Source organism: Macaca mulatta, chromosome 5 (assembly GCF_049350105.2).
Source record: "Macaca mulatta isolate MMU2019108-1 chromosome 5, T2T-MMU8v2.0, whole genome shotgun sequence".
NCBI classification, from domain to species: Eukaryota; Metazoa; Chordata; class Mammalia; order Primates; family Cercopithecidae; genus Macaca; species Macaca mulatta.
Genome location: NC_133410.1, coordinates 161,398,692 through 161,412,760, shown reverse-complemented (window position 1 = coordinate 161,412,760; position 14,069 = coordinate 161,398,692). Strand labels below are relative to the sequence as shown.

Genomic DNA, 14,069 nt, shown 5'->3' with positions numbered 1-14,069 from the left:
TTGTTAAGTAGTATTCCATGGTATATATAAACCCCATTTTCTTTATCTACTCATTGGTTGTTGGGCACTGAGGTTGACTCCATAACTTTCCAACTGCGAACTGTGCTGCAATACACCTATGTGCAGTTTTGATATAATGACTTCTTTTCCTTTGGGTAGATACCCAGTAATGGGAATGCTGGGTTAAATAGTAGACCTACTTTTACTTCTTTGAGATCTCTAGATACTGTTTTATCACCAGCAACGTATAAGCATTCCTTTTTCATCACATCCACGTCAACATCTACTGTCTTTTGACTTTTTAATCATGGCCATTCTGGGTAGGGTAAGGTGGTATCTCACTGTGGTTTTAATTTGCATTTCCCTGAAGATTAGTGATGTTGAACATTTGTTCATGTTTGTTGGCCATTTGTGTATTTCTTTTGAGAAATGTCTGTTCATGTCATTTGCCCACTTTTTAATGGAATTACTTGTTCCCTGTAGATTCTGGATATTGGTTCCTTGTCTGATGCATAATTTGCAAATATTTTCTCCCATTCTGTAGGTTGTCTGTTTATTCTGATGATTATTTCTTTTGCTGTGCAGAAGCTTTGTTTAGTTAGGTCACATTTATTTATCTTTGTTTTTGTTGCATTTGCTTTTGGGGTGTTGGTCATAAATTCTTTGCCTAGGCCAATGTCCAGAAGAGTTTTTGCTAGGTTTTCTTCTGGAATGTTTATGGTTTCAGATCTTAAGGTCTTTAATCCATCTTGAGTTAATTGAGTATGTGGTGACAGGCAAGGGTCCAGTCTCATTCTTCTACACGTGGTTATCCAATTTCCTCAGCACCATTTATTGAATAGTGTGTCCTTTCCCTACTCTGTTTTTGCATGCATTGTCAAAGATCAGTTGGTTGTATTTGGCTTTATTTCTGGGTTCTCTATTCTGTTCTATTATTCTATGTATCTACTTTTATGCCAGTACCACACTGTTTTGGTTTACCATAGCCTTATAGTATAGTTTGAAGTGGGGTAATGTGATGCCTCTAGATTTATTCCTTTTGCTTAGAATTTTGGCTATTTGGGCTCTTTTTTGGTTCTGTATGAATTTTAGGGTTTTTTTTCTAATTCTGTGAAAAATGATGCTGACATTTTGATAGGAATTTCATCGAATCTTTGGGCAGTATGGTCATTTTCAGAATACAGATTCTTATGGAATGTATTTTCATTTGTTTGTGTCATCTATTATTTCTTTCAGCAGTGTTTTGTAGTTCTCCTCGTGAAGATTTTTTGCCTCCTTGGTTAAGTGTGTGCGTGTATATGTATATGTGGGTGTATATATATATATATATATATACACCCACATGTGTGTATATATACACACCCACATATATACACACCCACATATATACACATGTATATATACCCACCCACATATATACACACACATATATATACATATACACACACATATACATACACACACACACACACACACACACACACCCCAATTGTAAAAGGAATTGAGTTACTGAGTTGATTCTCTGCTTGGTTGTTGTTGGTGTATAGCAGTGCTACTATTTTGTGTACATTGATTTTGTAACCTGAGACTACTCAATTCATTTATCTGATTGAGGAGTCTTCTGGAGGAATCCTCAGGGTTTTCTAGGTATCCAATCATTGGCAAACGGAGATCACTGGACTTCCTCTTTTCCAATTTGGATGCCCTTTGTTTCTTTGTTTTGCCTGATTGCTCTAGCTAGGACTTCTAGTACTATAATATGTTGAATAGAAGCAGTGAAAGCGGGCATCCTTCCCTGTTCCAGTTCTTAGGGGGATTACTTTCAACTTTTCCTTGTTCAGCATGATGCTGGCTGTTGAGTGTGTCACATATGGCTTTATTTTGAGGTATGCTCCTTCTATTCCTAGTTTGTTGAGGGTTTTTATCATAAAGGGATGCTGAATTTTATCAAATGCTTTTTCTGCATATATTGAGATGATCATATGTTTTTGTTTTTAATTCTGTTCATATGACGAATCACATTTATTGACTTGCATATGCTGAACCATCTCTGCATCCCTGGAAAGAAACTCACTTGATCATGGGGAATTACCTTTTTACTTTTTTTTTTTTTAATAGAGTCTTGCTCTGTCGCCCAGGCTGGCGTGCAGCGGCATGATCTCGGCTCCCTGCAACCTCGACCTCCTGGGTTCAAGCGATTCTCCTGCCTCAGCCTCCCGAGTAGCTGGGATTACAGGCCTGCACCAACACTTCCAGCTAATTTTTGTATTTTTAGTAGAGAGGGGGTTTCACCATGTTGGCCAGACTGGTCTGGAACTCCTGGCCTCAAGTGATCTACCCACGTTGGCCTCCCAAAGTGCGGGGATTACAGGTGGGAGACACTGCACCTAGTCTCATGGGGAATTATTTTTTTGATGTGCTATTGGATTCAGTTTGCTAATATTCTGTTGAGAATTTTTACACCTATGTTCATCAGGTATATTGGTCTGCAGTTTTCTTTTTTGTTATGTCCTTAGGGAGCAATCCTTCTCAATATTTTGGAAAAATTTCAGTAGAATTGGTACCAATTCTTTTTCTTTTTCTTTTTGAGACGGAGCCTTGCTGTGTCGCCCAGGCTGGAGTGCAGTGGTGTGATCTCAGCTCACTGGAGCCTCCGCCTCCTGGGTTCAAGTGATTCTCCCGCCTCAGCCTCCCAAGTAGCTGGGACTACAGGCACATGCCACACACCCAGCTAATTTTTGTATTTTTAGTAAAGACAGGGTTTCACCATGTTGGCTGGGCTGGTCTGAAACTCCTGACCTCAAGTGATCTCTGCCTTGGCCTCCCAAAGGGCTGGGATCACAGGCATAAGCCACTGTGCCCAGCCAGAATTGGTAGCAATTCTTTGAATATCTGGCAGAATTCAGCTGTGTCTCCATCTGGCTGTGGGCATTTTAAAATTGGCAGTTTTATTTTACTTTTTTAAAATTACTGAATCAATCTCACTGCTTGTTCTTGATGTGTTCAGAATTTCTATTTCTTCTTGATTCAAGCTTGAAGGGTTGTATGCTTCCAGGAAAGTATCTAATCCTTCTAGATTTTCTAGTTTGTATGCATAAAAGGTTTCCATAGTAGTCTCGAATGATGTTTTGTATTTGTGTGGTAGCAGCTGTAATGTCTCCATTTTTATTTCTAATTGAGATTATCTGAATCTTCTCTGTTCTTTTCTTGGTTCATCTAGCGAGTAGTTTATCAATTTTGCTTATCTTTTCAAAGAACCAGTTTTTTGTTTCATTGATATTTTGTATTTTTTTGTTCAATTTCATTTAATTATGCTCTGATCTCTGTTATTTTTCTTCTGCTAGCTTTGGGTTTGGTTTGTTCTTGTTTCTCTAGTTCCTTGAGGTGTGATGTTAGGTTGTCAATTTATAATATTTCATACTTTTTGATGTAGGTGTTTAGCACTATACATTTCCTCTTAGCACTGCTTTTGCTGTATCCCAGGAGTTTTGAAAACTTGTTTCACTGTTATCATTCACTGCAAAAAATTTTTAAATTTCCATCTTTATTTCATTGTTAACCCAGACATCATTCAAGAACAGATTGTTAATTTCTATGTCTATGTATAGTTTTGAGGGTTCTTTTTAGAATTGAGTTCTAGTTTTATTCTGCTGTGATCTGAGAAGATACCTGATATAATTCCGATTTTTAAAAAAGTATTGAGGCCTATCATGTGATCTACCTTGGAGAATGTTGTGTGTGCTGATGAGAATCATGTTTATTCTGCGGTTCCTGGGTGGAATGTTCTAATAATATGTTAGATCTATTTGTTCTACAGTGTAGTTTAACTCCAGTGTTTCTTTGTTGACTTTTTGCCTCAATGATTTGTCTACTGTCACCAGTGGAATGTTGAAGTCCCAAACTATTTTTGTGTTGCTGTCTGTCTCTTTTCTTAGGTCTAGCAGTAATCGCTTTACAAACATGGAAGCTCCAAAGTTAGGTGCATATATGCTTAGGACTGTAGCATTTTCTTGTTGAATTATATAATGACCTTCTTTGTCTTTTTTTTTTTTTTTTTTTTTTTTTTTTACTGCTGTTGCTTTTATAGTTTGTTTTATCTGATATAATGGCTACTTCTGCTTGCTTTTGATTTCAACTTGTGTGAAATATCTTCTTCCATCCCTTTACCTTGAGTCTGTAAGAATCTTTATGTGTGTCTTCTAAAGACAGCAGATACTTGGTTTACAATTTTTTATCCATTCTGCCAATCTGTATCTTTTAAACAGATCATCATATTGTTACCTAGTGACTGTTTTCTTCACTGTATTATTGTTATATGAAATCCTTGTGAAATTTATGCCTTTAGAAATTTCTATTCTGATGTGTATCAACTTTTTGTTTCAAGATTTAGAATTCCTTTTAGCATTTCTTGTAGGGCTAGTCTAGTACAGACAAATTCCCTTGGCATTTGCTTGTCTGAGAAAGACTTTATTTCTCCGTCATTTATGAAACTTAGTTTTGCTGGATGTTATTCTGTTTAATGAGACTAAAGATAGGACCCCAATCCCTTCTGGCTTGTAAGGTTTCTGCTAAGAAGTCTGCTATTAGTCTGTTTTCCTTTACAGGTTACCTGACACTTTTGTCTAACTGCTCTAGGAATTCTTTCCTTCATGCAGACTTTAGATAGCCTGATGACTATATGCCCTGGTGATGTCCTTTTTGCAATGAGCTTCCCAGGAGTTATTTAAGCTTCTTGTATTTGGATGTCTAAATCTCTAACAAGGCCAGGGAGTTTTCCTTAATTATTCCCTTAAATAAGTTTTCTTTTTCTTTTTTTTTTTTGCTTTTTATTCTCTCAGTAACACCTATAATTGTTAAGTTTGGCCATTTTATATAATTACCTATTTCTGGATGACTTTGCTCATTTCTTTTAATTATTTTGTCTTAAATTTTATCTGACTGGGCTAATTCAAAAGCCTTGTCTTTGAGCTCTGAAATTCTTTTTCCTATTTGGTCTAATCTATTGTTAAAGCTTGCCACTGCATGTTGTAGTTCCCTAAATATGTCTTTCACTTTCAGAAGTTCTGGTTGGTTTTTCTTTAAAATATCAATTTAGAAAATTTTCATTCATATCCTGAATTGTTTTTTAAATTTACGTTGGTTTTCACCTTTCTGTTCTTTTGTATCTCCTTGAGTAACTTAATAATCTTTTGAATTCTTTATCTGGTACGGAGTAACTTAATAATCAACCTTTTGAATTCTTTATCTGGTATTTCAAAGATCTCATCTTAATTTGGATCCACTGCTGGAGAAGTGGTGTGATCTCCTGGAGGTGACTCTCCTTGTTTTTTCATATTGCCAGAATTAGTTTTCTGGTTCCTTCTCATGTGGGCAGACTATTTCTTCTAACTCTTTTTTAATTTATTTTTTATCGTACTGGGTTCTTTTAAAAATTTCCTTTTCTCCACCTTGAGGATGTGACTTAAGTGTTTGTAGCTTACTGTCACTTAGCTTCAGCTCTGGGTGCTTTCAGTGATGAAGACTCTGTATGAGTTCCTTGGTTAGGTAGAGTCTTTGCGTGATGGCTTTGCCAGATGCCGGTTGCAGGAGAAATGTGCTGGGTGTGTGATATGGTTTGGATTTGTGTCCCTGCCCAAATCTCATGTTGAACTGTAATCCCCAATGTTGGAAGAGGAGCCTGGCGGGAGGTGATTGGATCATGCGGGCAGATTTCCCCCTTGCTGTTCTTGTGATAGTGAGTTCTCATGAAAGTTGGTTGTTTCAAAGTGTGTAGCACTTCCCCTTCATTCTCTTCCTCCTGCTCCAGCCATATAGGATATGCCTGCTTCTCCTTCACCTTCCACTACAACTGTAAGTTTCCTCAGGCCTCCCATGCCATGCTTCCTGAACAGGCTGTGGAACCATGAGCCAATTAAGCCTCTTTTCTTTATAAATTACCCAGTCTCGGGTAGTATTTTTATAGCAATGCAAGAACAAACTAATACAGTGTGTGAGAAGGTTCACTGTCCCCTGTGGGGCTGGAATGGCAGAGGTCTCATGAAGCTTATCTTATTCCCCAGTGGTGTGCACTTTTTAAATATTTTTTCCCCAGTATTTTATTCACTGGGTTGAACAGTTCAGGCTTCATGCCAGTAGGAGGCGCCCATGGGTAAAAACTGGCTGCAGCAAAGGCAGGTGGGTAAATGCAATACTGCAATGTGGTGGGCAGAGGTCCCAGCCTTGACAGAAGTGGCTGGGGAAGCTCTCAGTGAAATGCACTGAGGTCTTCTTTGGGGGTGAGGGGGCCACCACAACTCTTCCAAGTCAGCAGGAAAGCAATCTGCCTCTCAATCACACTCTTGCCCCAGTGTTCCAGCTATTGAGATCACAAACAGGCGCATCTTTTCATCTGCAGGAATGCTGATGTTCCACATACAACGGAGTTGTCACTCTACCTCTCAAGCAGGCCTGAATCTGGAAGGCACTCCTCCTATGTGGATATAGTCACCCTGAAATGTTCCAGAAATGTTGTCTAAAGAGGCACCCGCAATGAGCTCCCTATGAGAAGCTGTAGCTATGTTTGCAGTGGTGGGCAAGAGGGAGAAGTAATCTCCTTCTCCAACACCCTTCAGGAGCTGCCTGACTGTTGAGGTAGAGCTGTACTTTCTCTACCAAGCCAAGAAGCCAAGAAGTGCACTTGTGCCTCTGCTGAAAGAAACTTCCCACAAGTAGAAAATTCATGGATTCAAGTCCTGCAGTCTAGTTTCCTTTGTCCCACGGGGTACTCCCTTAATGTGGCTCACTCACTCACTCCCTTCCCCTAGGAGCAGCAGTCCCTGAGGGCCATACTGTGAATCCTGCTGCTCCGCTGGGTCTAGTTGCCCAATGAAGCTGCCATGCTCCAGGCTGGTGCTGGGGAATGTCTGCAATAGATTCAGTGATATAACCTGTCCTCTAGTCTCCCAGCAGCAGGTACCAGCAGCAGCACCGATGGGGGTGGGAGGGAAGTGACGTAGATTGAGACTTTCTCGGTTATAAAGAGCCTTAGTGTGTTGCCTTTCTCAAATGCCAGCAGTAGTAGTAATGTACTGGGTACATGAAAAGACTCAAGGCCTTCTAGTTAGCCAGGGTGATGCAGGCGATGGCAGTAGTTGAGGTCATGCCACGGTTTTCTTTCCTGAGTGTTGTGTTGTTGTGCTGCAGATGTTATAACGGGCTGTGCCAGTTGTCCATCAGTCAGGAGGTAGCACTTGCAACCGCACCAGCTACAGTTCTTTGCCTATTTTAAAATTGGGTTGTTAGGGGGGTTTTTGTTGTTGTTGAGTTATACAAATCCTTTATATATTCTGGATATTTACTTCTTATCAAATATATAACTTGCGAATATTTTCTCCCATTCTATAGGCTGCCTTTTCACTCTGTTGTGTCCTTTGATGCACAGAAGTTTTTCATTTTGTAGTCCAATTTGTCTATTTTTACTTTTATTGCTTGTGCTTTGGTTTCATAACTAGGAAATCCTTGCCAAATCAGATGTCAGAAAACGTTTCCTCTGTTCTCTCCTAAGACTTTTATAGATTTAGGTCTACATTTAGGTCTTTAATTCATTCTGAGTTAATTTTTGTATATGGTGTGAGGTAAGAGTCCAACATCATTCTTTTGCATGTGGATATCCAGTTTTTCTAGCACGATTTGTTGAAGAGACTATCCTTTCTCCATTTAATGGTCTTGGCATTTTTGAAATTCCTATTTTCCCTCCTGCCACTGCATTCTCACGCTATATCTAGATTACCTGTGGCTACTGAAGTTAAGTTTCTGTTCTTTACAAATAAAAGATATACACACACTAGTATTTGGACTCTAATCAGGAAGACTAAGATCCAGCTATCTAAATAATCACTACCTTTTCAAATTATGCTATTATGTTCTCACTTCATTCCTCCTAAAAACAGCTGGTGATTCAACATGTATTTACTATACGCCTACTATTATGGGCAATGTGCATGAGATAAAACAGAAATATAAATCAGTTTTTAGCCTTCTAGAAACTTAAAGTGTTTTTGGCAGATAAAAAATTATAATCAGTATTGTGAGCACAAAAAGGGAAACAGTGTTATGAGCACTAAGATGAAAAACTTAACAGAGGTAACATTCAAGCTAAATCTTGTACGATAAGATTAGGAATATAGTAAAGGAGAGTTCCTCAATAGGAGGAATAAGAAGCAGAGTGGAAAAAGAGTCATATATTCTAGAAACTGCAAGTAAAGCAACTTGGCTAGAATGGTGATTGCTCACTCACACATTCATCAATTCAACTAATTTATCAAACTCTATAATGTGCTAGGTACAATTTCAGACGTATAGTATATTTTGTGATGTTCTGTGAAGAACAAAACAGACAAAGCTCCCTGCCCTCATAGAGCTTACATTCTAGTTGGGAAAAACAAACAAATATATATGTCATATAGTCATAAATGTTCATGGTCATATATGTGTATATGTGTTCACACTTGTGCTGTTTTAGATATAGTGGTCAGGGAAAACCTCAGAAAAGGCATATTTTTGTGAGACCTGAATAAAGTGAGGGAGTAAGTCGTAAAGACAGTTACAACACTGCAGGCAGAGAGAATAGTAAGTACAAATACCAGGAGGTGGTATCATGCTCAGCTTTTCAAGGAATGGCAAGAAGGTCATGTGGCTTGAGGGAAGACAGCAAGGGGGAGAAAAGTAGGAAATGGCAGAGAGGCGACCAGTGGCAAGAACATGTGTGACTTCAAAGATTATCACGAGCACTCTGGATTTTATTCTGAGTAAGATGAAAATCTACCTGAAAGTTTTGAACAGTGGGGTAAAACAATCTGACTCAGGTTTTTAAAGTACTGTTCTTTTGTTGCTGTGCTGAATTAAACAATAATCATGCACAGGCAGAAGGAGAACAATTAGGAGTCTACTGGAATAGTCTAGGCAAGAGATGATAATAGCTTGGAGTAGGGGAACAGTAGCTGAGGATGTAGAGAAGTGGTCAGATTACAGGTATATTCTGAAGGTAAAGACAACACAAATTCCTTACAGACAGATGTGAGATAAGGAAAAATGAGAAGTCAGGGATAACTCTCAAGAGTTTCGGCCTGAATAGCTGGAAAGATGGAATTGCCATTGGACGAGACTGGGGGAGGAGCACAATGTAGGGGAAATATCAAGAGTTTAGTTTAGGACATATCAAAGTTTACAAGCCTATTATATGCAAGTGAAGAAGGTAAGTAGGTTATTGGATTTATGAGCCTGAAGTCCACACAAAAGCTTGAAGCTGGGAATAAGAAATTTAGAAGACATTAGTGTGTAAATGCACTTAAATCTCTGACTGGATGAGATCACCTAGAACAGGACTTGACAACTTTTTTCTACGAAGGGTCATATAGTAAATATCTAAAGCTCTGTGGGCCATAAGGTCTCTGTTGCAACTACTCAGTTTTGCTGTTGCAGTCCCAAAGCAACCACTGACAGTATGCAAATGAATGAGCACGGATTTGGCCTGACTCGTGCCCTAGAAAATCTGTAGAGATTTAAAAAAAAAAGAATCTAAAGACTGCACTCTGGGATATCCCCAAATCTGAGATACAGGGAAATGAAGAGGCACTAGCAGAAAAAACTCATAAAGAATGGCTTGTAAGGTAGAACGAGAATCATAACAGATGGCTTCTGAGGACAGGTAAAAAGAACAGAGGTTCCTTGCTTCTAAGACTGATGACCAAGACCCTACTGAACCTCCCCACACCTGCAAGAATGCAACTACAAAAATGAACACAATTTAAAAAGAAATCACCTGAAAGTATTAGAAAGTAAACAGAAACTCTGGTGGGGAGGTCATGCTTACTTGCAGGACGGAAACAGGGAGCTATGCAAGTAACTTTCCGTCTCCTAGGCTTTTAGCTTTGAGCTAAGTTCTATCTATGCTGTGCATCCAGCAGTGGCCAGGGCACCCGGGGGAAAGTTGTAGTCCTTTTAAGCTGGGAAAAAGTTAAGTTGAGGAAAAATGACAGGAATAGGAAACCTTCAAAAGGAAAGATCCAGAAAGGAGATCCCAGAATGTGCCTACCCACATCTCTGACTAACCCTTAATACACTTGAGCAAAAGGAGCTCACTTATAGACAAAATATCTCAACTGAGAACAGAGCTGCCATCAAGAAACAGCTTGAAATGCAAGCCCAGCCAAGAAAATTACTTTGTAAAACAAAGGAAACAATACTCATTGGAGAAAATCAACAGAATCTGGACAGTATCTAGACAGAATCTCCACATCCCAATGTGCACCATGTTCAAAATACAATCCAAAAGTACTAAGACATACAATGAAGCAAGAAAACAAAACATTCCAAGGGGGAAAAAATCCATCTAAAAGACTCTGAGACAAACCGATGTTGCAACTAGCAGACAAGGATTTTAAAGAAGCTATTATAACTAGTCTCAAGTAAAATATTTTCAATGAATAAAAATCTTGGCAAAAAAATGGAAAATCTCAGAACAGGAATATAACCATTAAAAATGAGCCAAATGAAAATTATAGAAAAAGCATAATTTTAAAAAAATCACTGCTTAGAATTAGCATCCAGATGGAGATGACAGAGGAAAGAGTAAATGAACCTAAACTAAATCAAAACAAATTAGCCAAGCTGAAGAACAGAGAGTAAAGAAGACGGAGGAAAAAAGAGCTTTAGTGGCCTGTGAGATATTATGTGATCCAACATAAGTGTAGATGAAATACAAGAAAGGAGAAATGGAACAGAGAAAATGTTTGAAGATCTAATAGCCAAAAAGTTCCCAAATTTGATGAAAGACAAAAATTTGCAGACACAAGATGCTCAATGAACACAATGCAGAATAAACACAAAGAATTCCATGCTAAGGCACATCAAAATAAAACCATTTAAAGCCAAAGATAAAGAGCTAACCTTGAAAACAGAAAGGGAAAAACAAGTATTACTATCCTGGAACAACAATCCAATTAATAGCTGACTTCTTATTGTATTTACAAAAGCCAGAAGAGACTGCAACCTTTTTATCTTACTTTTACCTACTCTTTTACCTTTACCTTACCTTATCTTACTTTATTGTTTGAGACAGGGTCTCAGTCTGTTGCCCTTGGCTAGCAGTGTGATAGGGTGATTATGAATTACTGCAGCCTTGACCGTGCAAGCTCAGGCAATCCTCCCACCTCAGTGCACCACCATGCCTGGCTAACTTTTGTTTTTTAATTTTTTGTAGAGACAAGGGTGTCATTATATTGCCCAGGCTGGTCTCAAACTCCTAGATTCAAATGATCCTCCCACCTCAGCTTTCCAAAATGCTGAGATTATAGGCATGAACCACTGCACCTGAGCTGAAACATTTTTAAAGTGACAAAAGACGGAAACTGGCTAGGAGTGGTGGCTCACATCTATAATCCCAGCACTTTGAGGCCTGAGATCGGTGGATCGCTTGAGCCCCGAAGTTCAAGACCAGCCTGGGCAATATGTCAAAACCTCGTCTCTACAAAAAATACAAAAAACATTAGCTAGGCATGGTGGTGCACACCTGTGGTCTCAGCTATTTGGGACGCTAAGGTGGGAGGAACACCTGAGCCCAGGGAGGTCGAGGCTGCAGTGAGCCACGATCATGTCCCTGCACTTCAGCCTGGGTGACAGAGTGAAATGCTGTCTCAAACAAAACAAAACAAAAGAAGAAGAAAGAAGAAGAAGAGGAAGAAAAGAAAACTGCCCACCCAGAATTCTATATTGAATATAGGAGAAATAGATATTTTTGGACAAAACCAAAAGAATTCATCACTTGACTTACATTACAAGAAATACTAACGGAAGTTCTTCAGGCTGAAGGGAAATGAAATCAGAGAGAAAGATGGATTTTCAGAGAAGAAGGAGGAAGAAGTGAAATGGTAAATAACTTAGTAAATACAAAAAATAACTCTATTTTTTTCCTTTTGCCCTTTCCTCTCAATTTATTTATAATCCACATAAATGCTTGAAGAAAATGTTATAAGATTATCTTCTGGGGCTTAATATGTATCAAGATATAATACATAAAATAACAATTATTATCAAAGAACAGGGGAAAGGTAAGGAAAATATGGACCTAAAAGGTTGTAGGATTTCTATATTTCAAGTGAGGCAGTGCATTATTACTTGTAAGTGGACTACAAAATTTCAGGATATATAATGTAATCCTTATGGCAACCACTAAAAGTATAATGCAAAGAAGTGCAGCTAAAAAGTAATCAGAAAAATAAAAATGGAATTCGAATAAAAATATTCAAATAATCAACATTAAAAATATTCAGATTATCAAATAATAAATGAAAAGGAAGAGGAGAGGAAAAATGCAGAGGAGAGAAGTATAAAAACAAACAAAAAACTGAAAGGAATAAGAAAGCAAGAGGAGTCTGATCAATTTACAGTCATCCCTTGGTATCCGTGGGGGACTGGTTCCAGGACTCCCCAGCCCCCACTCCCCATCCCATGGATACAAAATTCTACAGATGCTCAGGGCCCTTATATAAAACGATGTAGTGTTTGGATATAACCTACGCATATCCTCCTGTACACTTTAAATCATCACTAGATTATTTGTAATGCCCAATTCAATGTAAATGCTATATAAATAATTGTTACACTGTATTCCTTTTTATTGTTTTTCCTCCTCAAATATTTTCAATCCAAGGTTGGTTGAATCCATGGATAGGGAGGGCTGACAGTATTTTAAACAGCCTGGTGGGAGGCTAGACTGAAGGAAAACATCACAGACTGAAGACAAAAAAGCTATTTGAAAGACTATTTTACAATATAGTCAATAGATCATAACAACTGGAATCAAAGTTGTGGGAATGAAAAAAGGTGGATTCAACAGATATTAAGGAAGCAGAAATAAGAGACTTACAGAGTAACTGGATTGTGGAAATGAAAAAGGAGGTGGAATCTAGAATGACCTACCTCTTCTCACCATCCTCCAATTTATGGCTTGGGCAACTGGAAAGATATACATGTCACTCACCAAAATAAGGAAAGCAAGAGGTATATTTGGCTTGGAAAGGCCAGAGATTGAGTCTAGTTGTAGACATTCTGAATTTGAGAATGTTTGTGAGGTATCCAAGTCCACCGGTTCACTGGGAATTTCAAAATGCAAGTCCAGAGTTCCAGGTTGAAGACATAAACCTGGAAATTATCACTGTAGGGATGTGGACGGCATTAACTGTTAAGAATGACAAAAGAACTCAAGAGAAGAATCCTGTGGAACATTAGAAGGCAGAGAAGGCCAGGCGGGGCGGCTCACACCTACAATCCCAGCACTTTGGGAGGCCAGGTGGGAGAAAGGCCTGAGCCCAGGAGTTTGAGACCAGTCTGGGCAACACAGGGAGACCCTGTCTGTACATTTTTTGTTTGTTTGTTTTAATTAGCCTGGCTTGGTGGCATGTGCCTGTGGTCCCACCTACTCAGGAGGCTGAGGTGGAAGGATTGCTTAACCCAGGGAGGTCAAGGTTGCTGCGAGCTGTGATCGTGCCACTGCACTCCCGCCTGGCTGATGGAGCAAGACCTCATCTCAAAACAACAACAACAACAAAAGGCAGAAGATACTGCAAAAAAGATTCTGGGGGTAAGGGGAGTAAATGGTTCATGATGCCAATATAGCAGCGAAAATTACAGCAATGGAACTATGTACTGTTCCAGGTCTGTGACTTTAAATTAAAAAAACAGATATTCTGAAAATGAGAAATACAATGATAAACCAATACTACTTTATGCCATAAAGTAGGTAATAAGAATACTTATTTGCCAAAAGATATGCAAACATTGCAACTATTATCTATTCATTTTCTTCTCTACAAAGAATGACCCATTTTGGGGAACACCATTTACTAACCATTAATTATAGTACTGAAAATTAACAGCCAAAATACAAATCAGTAGAATAAGACCCCAAACCAAAAGCTCCATGTTATCTCCCTGGACAAAAAATATCCATGATACCTCACTCATGCTTAAAATTGAAATAGAATTTAAATTCAAATCAGACAACCAAAATAATTATACAGAAGGCTTTGGGA

General features: G+C 38.6%; 1 protein-coding gene and 1 long non-coding RNA gene across 5 annotated transcripts in view; one reads left to right on the top strand and one right to left on the bottom strand.

Annotated features, from left to right (window-relative positions):
• Nucleotides 1–14,069, bottom strand: part of ARFIP1 (ADP ribosylation factor interacting protein 1) — a 131,654-nt gene that overhangs the window by 80,891 nt on the left and 36,694 nt on the right.
• On the top strand, nt 1,762–4,836 carry LOC144340854 (uncharacterized). The gene is made up of 2 exons (XR_013417329.1): nt 1,762–1,886; nt 4,709–4,836. It is a non-coding gene; the product is annotated as an uncharacterized LOC144340854 (long non-coding RNA).